The following is an 8,811-nucleotide window of genomic DNA, read 5'->3' on the forward strand; positions in this document are numbered from 1 at the left end:
TTATTTTAGAATTGGGGAAACAAATCTAGAGAGGTTTTTATCCAAGAACAGTGAAGGGAAAGGCTAGAATACAGTGTTTTTTTCTTGTTACTATTTGTTGAAATCTTTATTTAGTGTAGGGTTAATCTTATGAGTATAAAGTAAACTGAAAGTAGATCATTGTAAAAATTAAGAGAGGGAATAAGAGAAGAAGGAGGAGGAAGAGATGGAGGGTGGGCAGGAGGGTGGGAAGTATCACTATGTTACTAAGTCTGCATATGTGAAATACATGAAATTTGTTTACCTAAAATAGAATTAAAAGAAATCAGAAAAACTATGAATATAGAATCCTGTCAGGGGAAATGTACTTTGAATGGCTGACTCTGTTTCATTGTATACATTTTTTAAAAATATTTATTTATTTATTTGAGAGTCAGAGTTACACAGAGAGAGGAGAGGCACAGAGGGGGAGAGAGAGAGAGGTCTTCCATCCGATGGTTCACTCTCCAACTGGCCGCAACAGCCGGAGCTGCACCTATCTGAAACCAGATGCCAAGAGCTTCCTCCGGGTCTCCCATGCAGGTGCAGGGGTCCAAGGACTTTGGCCATCTTCTACTGCTTTCCCAGGCAACAGCAGAGAGCTGGATCAGAAGTGGAGCAGCTGGGTCTCAAACTGGTGCCCATATGGGATGCTGGTGCCTCAAGCCAGGGTGCTAACCCGTTATACCACAGCGCTGGCCTCTCATTGTATGCATTGACACTCAAGACATAAAAAAGAAATGACTTTTAACTCTCACTTATTCATGTCTTTATTCTTTAAATATTAAAGCCAAAAATGAAATTATTCAATATATTGAAATTGTATAATCTAATATTCGCTGCAAGTAACTAAATCTTCTCCAATATGGCATTTGAAATATCTGTTTGAAATAAGACCTGACTTGCATGTAGAAGACTTTTTTTTTAGATTTATTTATTTTTTCGAAAGTCAATGTTGAGAGAGAGAGAGAGAGAGAGAGAGAGAGAGAGAGAAAAGCTTCTGTCCTCTGGTTCATTCCCACAAATAGCTATAACAGCCAGGGCTAGGGCTAGGCCAAGGCAAAGCCAAGTGCTGGGAAATTCATCTGGGTCTCCTGTGTGGGTACAGGGGCCGAAGCATGTGGGCTATCTTTGCTTTTCCACTGGAAAAAATGAACTGTTAATGAACTTCATTAGAAGGGAGCTGGATTGGAAGTAGAGCAACAGGGATACCAACCGGCACCCACATGGGATACCATTGTCACAGGCTACAGCTTTATCTGCTGTCATAATCTCAGCCCCAGAAAACTAATTCCTAATTAGAAAGTTACTCTTTTGGGGGCCTCGTGTAATGTAGAAGGTTAAGCCTCCTCCTGCATTGCTGGCATCCCATTTGGGCACTGGTAAGTCCTTGCTGCTCCACTTCCTATCCAGCTCCCTGCTAATGCACCTGGGAAGGCAGTGGAAGATGGTCCAAGTCCTTGGGCCCCTGCACCCAGGTGGGAGACCAGGAAGAAGCTCCTGGCTTTGGCCGGGCCCAGTCCTGACTGTTTGGGCCATTTGGGGAGTGAACTGTAGATGGAAGATATTCTCTCTCTCTCTCTCTCTCTCTCTTTGACTCCTGCCTTTGGATTGGTCCAGCTCCAGCCATTGCAGCCATTTGGAGAATCAACCAGTGGATAGAAGATCTCTCTCTCTCTCTCTCTCTCTCCCTCCCTCCCTCTCTCTTTCCCCCCCTTCTTTCAATGTATTTCTGCCTTTTAAATAAATAAATAAACCTATAAAAAGTTATTCTTTTTAAGAAATGATTATAAAATAATATAAGAGGAAATAATTCAAAGTAATTTGGCAAAACATAATGAACTCCATATAGTGCTACAATTAAAATGAGAAGAAATTTTGAATAGCTAAGGAACTTCAAATAAAAAATATTTCTATTTTCACTGTAATCACATCAAAACGTCTTTGGAGATAAGTTTGGGTTCACTGATAATGAATTCCATGGATATAAGTTTTATAAAAAGAAAGATTATAAATAACAAGTTACCAACTATATATAACCAAAATCAGTGAAATTCCCAGAAGATAATAAGTGTTTTAAATATGCCTTTTAGGGCTGATATTGAGGCACAGCAGATTAAGCCGCTACTTGCGTTGCTGACATCCCATATGAGAGAGCCAGTTCAACTCTCAGCTGCTCTGCTATGAATCCAGCTTCCTGTTAATGCACCTGGCAAGGCAGCAGATGATAGGCCCAATACCTGGGCCCCTGCCATCCATATGTAAGACCAGGATGGAGTTCCAGGCTCCTGCTTTTGCAAGAAATACATTTATACATTTTTAAAATATTTTAAAATGTGACTTTTCCAAAACAGCACTGATCATACTTTGTCAGATATCTCTGCTTACTTTTCTGATAACATTGAATAAATGCTGAAATGTGTTGCTGAATAAATTTTATTACTTTAACATAATTTTTTAAAGATTTATTTGTTTATTTGAAAGTCAGAGTTACACAGAGAGAGAAGAAGCAGAGAGAGACAGAGAGAGACAGAGAGAGAGAGAGAGAGAGGTCTTCCATCCACTGGTTCAGTTTCCAGATGGTTGCAACAGCTGGAGCTGTGCTGATCTGAAGCCAGGAGCCAGGAGCTTCTTCCAGATCTCCCACGCAGGTGCAGGGGCCCAAGGACTTGGGCCATTTTTCACTGCTTTCCCAGGCCATAGCAGAGAGCTGAATCAGAAGTGAAGCAGCCAAGTCTGGAACTGGCACCCATATGGGATGCCAGCACTGCAGGCAGCGGCTTTACGCACTATGCAACAGTGGCAGCCCCACATAATTTTTCTAATGAGCAATTTTTGAGTAACTGTTACTATAGCAGAAGAAGTTAAAGAATATTGCAAAAAGAGTGGCAGATGAAATGCTGAGGGGCTATCTGTCCTGCCCATGCAACTTAGACTACTTGGCAAGCATCCTGTGTAAGATTTCTGTTGATTCCTAAATAACCTCCTTTATGGATATTTTAGAAAACTTTAAAGAAAGATGAATATCTCCCTAATATGTGTTTCAGTTCCAGTATTGTGATCATGTTGTACATGACCTACCCTGAGGGTGATACAGATCCCTCCTTAGTCTTCACTGGGGATGTGCTCTTTGTGTTTCAAATGCTTTGAAATACCACCTTGCCTTCTGCTGGGTGGACATTATTTAGCATAGATTGTTAGTAAGGAAAGGATTGTGTATTCTATAAAACCACCCACAGTCTTTTATTTGAAGATTGTACCTGCTGGAAGATTTACCTTCACTTGTTTGAGTGAAGACACTGCCTGTGTGAGGTAATTGAGGATACTGCCACTAAAAATGGCTCAGAATGAGCCAAAGGAAGGATTCTAGAGGTAAAACAAAACTGAGTTAAATGCTAGAGGGAATTAAATCCCTACTGAAAATGTCATCAACCTAATTAGATCAGCTGAGTCTTTAATTACACTTAGAAACTTTCATCACCCAAATCCGGAAAATGCTGCAACGTGGATGAGCTTCAGCAAATATCCTATCTTATGTAATCATGGAAAATTGATTGATTTGTAATAGTATGGCCTCCTCTTCCACAGTGACCACTCTGTACTCTCCACAGTGGACCAGTATCAACCCTGGGAAAGAGGGAGAATATTTCCTTTGTGCAAGTCCTCCTTAATCTCTCTTTCCTCTTTTTTTAGACAATAGAGCACCCCCAGTTAATCACAAAGGCAGACCCAGCTCATCAAATTGGGATCCTCAGGTGTCCTTCCATTCCTTTTTCCTGTCTTCTCAGAGAAGAGTAGCATAAATGTCACCTATATGTGAGAAGAAAAGCCCTTGGCAGGATTTGCATCTTAGTTTGCTTTTCCAATTTTATAATAAAAGGTTTTGGTGACCTATTAGAGAAATTGACCGAGCAGGAACCTGGGGAATAAGGAGGTCATTGGACTTGCCTATTAATTATGACACGTAGGAGAAGGGAGGACTTCCTCAGCTGGGAGGGACTCCTCCTAAGGACTCCAAAGTCATAATTGAACAATTTCTCCCCAGATTTTATTTCCTGCAAAGTCCTTATTGAGGTGCCTGACTTACTGCCTTTCTTATTGTGTTATCATGGTCTATTTATTGGTTGGTAGCATTTTATAATACATTCACATTGACCTTTTTTCATTCCTTTTTCACACTTTAGTAATCCTAAGCATTTTTGATATGGATGCATCTATTATTACTTACCATATTACTATATAACTATGAATACTACTGCCTTGGTTTCATGTCCTCATTTGAATGGACCTTCTTAAGATGGATTTTTCTAATGTTCACAAGATTAATAGCCTCCATGAAAATACAGAAGAATCCCATTAACACAAGGACACACACATTGGCCCAACAGTTTCTTGTTATTCCCCTTGCTGATTGTGTCTGTAGGCTAACTTTCATATAAGAAGTGTCTCATGCTGGATCAGATATTCACTCTATCTTGTTTTGTTGTTTTATCTGGAAAAACCTAATCCATACAACCGCCATATTCTTGTAAAAAGCATAGAATTTATTTAGGCGAAGTACTTTGACTACTCTAGTCTGTGCTCACAAACACTAGAGACAGTGCCCTGGGGATAGATGAAAATTCTCCAGCTGTTCTGAGCTGCCTACCTAGAGACAGGATCTTGCTTGAGAGATTCAGAGCATGCTGTAGCCCAGCTGGAGAGTAGCAAATGGGCCTATCATAGTTTGCACAGAAGTTTGAGTCTAGGAAGAAATGTTCTCAACCTGATTTAAAGCACAAAAGAAGGCAATTTTTTGCTTTTAAAATTCTAATAGGAAAACAAGATGGAGTCTGTAGAAATGTCAAAAAATTTGACAAATTCTTCCTTGTCATTAATCTGTTTTATTATACACCTGGCCTAGTTTCTTACAGGTCTTGAAAACACTGAGAAGCAGTTCAAGTCTTCTGCTATAATGAAGTGTCAGCACTAAAACGGGAACAGTGGTCAGTTACCCTGGCCTCCTTTCATTTGCAAGAAAGCAGGTTGCAGAAATCTCTCTTTACTTGTACAAGCCTTCTTAGAACCCACATGAGGTAATAGAAATAACGATTTTATAATGAAGATTTGGACTCTGAGACCTCAGGAGAACACATGGCTATGAATAGTGGGATTGGAACCCTTGATTTTCTATCCCGAGTTGAGTACCACTCCTAGGAGGCCCTGTTGCTAAAACCAAACATTCAAACAAACCCCAAGGGTATAGATTCTGTGGTGACTATGCCTTTGATTATATAGGCCACTATACGTATGCATATTGAAAATCAGAGCTCTCTTGGGATGGTTTGTGGTGCAGCCAGTTAAGCTGCAGCTTGGGATGCCCAGATTCCCTATCAAAATGCCTTAGATGTAGTGCTCCCTCTACTTTCAACCAAGATTCCTGCTGATGCTCCTGAGAGGCAGCAGATAATGACTGAAGTGCATGGGTTCTTGCCACCCACATAGAAGATTCAAATTGAGTTCCTGGCTGTTAGCTTCAACCTAGCCCATTCCTGGCTGTTGTGGACATTGGGGGAGAGAACCAGCAGATGCAGGTTATCTGTGTGTATGTGTGTGTGTGTGTGTATGTATGTGTGTGACTGTCTCTTTCTCTTTGCCACTATGCTTTTCATATACATTAAAATTATTTTAAAATTTAAAGTTCTCTTTGGAAGGGTAAGGGAGTCATCATATTCCAGAATAATAGTATTGCAGATGTACAATGTCTACAAATCCAGTGAGTTTCTCAAAAGGTGTATGTCTAGGGGCTTCGGGGAAATAGTACATTAAAAACTGATTTTGAAAACTAAATTAATGAAACTCTGTGAAATAAGTTGATATACAGTACTTCAAACAGCAACAACTGAGTCATTGAAGGAAAACTGATCTTGTGGATTTATAATGTTTTATATATAGTACTATTTTTTATTGTTGATTCCATGGAGGGTATGTGATCATTTTTTCAGTACTTTGTGTGGTCAAAGGTATATTCTGGGCATGAAAATAGTTACACAATAATACTATCCCTATTTGACAAATGAAGATATGGAGAAGGGAAAAGTTTGGTGACTGGCCTAGAGTGAAATAATTATTAAGAAGCAAAGCCAAATCCTCTGCCTGTGGCTCTGGCACCCCGGGTTCTAGTCCTGGTTGGGGCACTGGATTCTGTCCCAGTTGCTCCTCTTCCAGTCCAGCTCTCTGCTGTGGCCCGGGAGTGCAGTGGAGGATAGCCCACGTCCTTGGGCCCTGCACCCGCATGGGAGACCAGGAGGAAGCACCTGGCTCCTGGCTTTGGATTGGTGCAGTGTGCCAACTGCAATGCACCGGCCATAGCGGCCACTTCGGGGCTGAATCAATGGAAAAAGGAAGACCCTTTCACTGCCTAACTCTGCCTGTCCAAAAAAAAAAAAAAAAAAAAAAAAAAGAAGCAAAGCCAAGATCTGAATCCACAGATTCCTTACCCCTAACTGGTGCTTTGTGTTACCCCCTATCATAATATGATGTCACTTCTTTCATTCTTAGTATTTCCATAAAAATAAAATTAGATGTATTGAGCTTCATGGGAACCTTGAGGGGAAAGCAAAAACTGCTGCCTAGGTCATTCAGATGGTGGAGAAGGGTAGATCTAGGGATGGTAGGAAGGTGCAGGAAATATTTTTTGGATTCCTAGTGTTTTCAGTGAGAATTTTCCTCCACAGTTCTCAATGGTATTTTCTTTTATCTCTGAGTCTCCTCCCTGCTCCCCACAACCTTTCTCCCTTGAGAGTGTACCTATAAGATAATAATATTTGACATAAATTTCTGTACTGTGTAGTCAACTTAATGAACAGAGATGTAAAGAAAACCCATTTGGAAATACTTTTTGCACTTTCTGTAAAGCATTAACTCATACTCTGCTAAGAGTAAGTTCACTTCTGTGTGTTGTAGCCTCAGGGGCAAGGGAAATAAACAATTGGGGCAGAAATCAGGCTTCCTGCCATCGACACTCCTTTATGAGGTTGGGTTCAGAGAGTCCCATCTGCTCAGGTCCCCAAGGAACTGGAACTTAGCTTTTTAGTCTGCAAAGCATCTGGTGAGTTCTTGTCTGGAATTCAGCTTTTTGAACATAGCAATCTCCCTTCCAGGGACCTACAGATTTTTATTTCCCATCATTTTCAGCAGATGCCCCATAGCCTGGAACCGTATCAGCAGTTGGCATAATGAATTGCAGTGCTTTCAAATATTAAGCTAGCATAACATCGTCTAGTAGGGGGTTCAATGACATTTTAATTCTGAGGACTTGATGCATTTTATAGAATATGACATTTTTTTCAGCCCAGCAGAAAGCAGAAAGGTCTGAGGCTGAACATTTCCTCTTAATTTGAGCACCTATTGAAGTATCTTGTTCAAGTTGGACCAGTTGCATACGCATTAACATTTGTATGTATACATTCAGTTAGTCATTGTTTATTATGTGCCCTTTTCTGCACTGAGTAATCAGGTCACATAGATAAGGCACCCTAGAATCAGGAGGAAGAGCCAAATGAGCACAAAATTATAGTACAAGCTCCATAAGTGACCCAATAAAATCACTGTAGAAGCTGTGGTTGTCTTTCTAAGGAAACTGGGAATAAAAAAAAAAAAAAAGAAAAAAAAAAGGTTCCATACAAATGCGAGTTTGTTACATTACTAAGCTTGAATCATAGTAGAAATAACCTTAAAGCCATCCAAAACAACAGGAATATTTTAGGTTTCCTCTTAATTTCTACTATGAGATGATATATTCTTATCTTCAGTTCTTCTGTCAAAGTGCTTATGTTTAGAAGGGAATTATTTCTGTTCACAGTAATTTGTGTTTTTTCATGAAAATCATCACCATCGAAACACATTTAAAACTAATTACTTTAAAATGAAAATAATTTTATCATTCAGAAGCATATAATTTTGAATAATAGGAAAATGAAGTTTTTTTGAGTAAATGTTCTGTGCCTAAAAAATTGGTGGCTAAGCATTCAATTTAGTTTAATATGTATTATGTGGCTATGTGCTAGACTTTATAAATATCAGGAACAAAAGATGATGAATTTTACATATGGCATCAAGGTTATGGTAAATGATCTTCAAATACACAAATACTTTGCTGAGTTTGTTTCTAAAACCGAACCAATTAGACATAAGAATAACTTGTTACAGATAACTTATTGCACTGAATTAGTGAATACAAATAGCTTTAGAATCAGAATTCTGAGTTCAAAAATTGGCTCCCTACACTTGGTAATTGTGTGACCTGAAACAAGACATTTAATGTTCTTGTGCTTCATTTTTCTGTTCTAAAAGATTAACTGAGACTGTAAAGTTGAACCATTCAGAGTAGTGCATTGCCTGGATTGCAATATCTGAGCAGAGCATTAGCTCTGTTAATAGGTGGTTTTTTTTTTTTTTTTTTTTTTTTTTTTTTTTTTTGACAGGCAGAGTGGACAGTGAGAGAGAGAGACAGAGAGAAAGGTCTTCCTTTGCCGTTGGTTCACCCTCCAATGGCCGCCGCTGCAGCCGGCGCACCGCGCTGATCCGATGGCAGGAGCCAGGAGCCAGATGCTTTTCCTGGTCTCCCATGGGGTGCAGGGCCCAAGCACCTGGGCCATCCTCCACTGCACTCCCTGGCCATAGCAGAGAGCTGGCCTGGAAGAGGGGCAACCGGGACAGAATCCGGCGCCCCAACCGGGACTAGAACCCGGTGTGCCGGCGCCGCAAGGTGGAGGATTAGCCTATTGAGCCACGGCGCCGGCTTGTTAATAG

The 8,811-nt window shown here is 40.2% G+C and overlaps 1 protein-coding gene and 1 long non-coding RNA gene across 45 annotated transcripts in view; both read left to right on the plus strand.

Annotated features, from left to right (window-relative positions):
- The window catches only part of NRXN1 (neurexin 1), a 1,231,187-nt gene that overhangs the window by 473,184 nt on the left and 749,192 nt on the right, over window positions 1-8,811 (plus strand). The window lies entirely within an intron of this gene.
- Window positions 188-8,811, plus strand: part of LOC138848817 (uncharacterized) — a 37,956-nt gene continuing 29,332 nt past the window's right edge. The window contains exon 1 of the long non-coding RNA XR_011386923.1: window positions 188-8,439. This is a non-coding gene — a long non-coding RNA (uncharacterized lncRNA). The remainder of the gene's footprint in view (window positions 8,440-8,811) is intronic.

This window comes from Oryctolagus cuniculus, chromosome 2 (assembly GCF_964237555.1).
Source record: "Oryctolagus cuniculus chromosome 2, mOryCun1.1, whole genome shotgun sequence".
NCBI lineage: Eukaryota > Metazoa > Chordata > Mammalia > Lagomorpha > Leporidae > Oryctolagus > Oryctolagus cuniculus.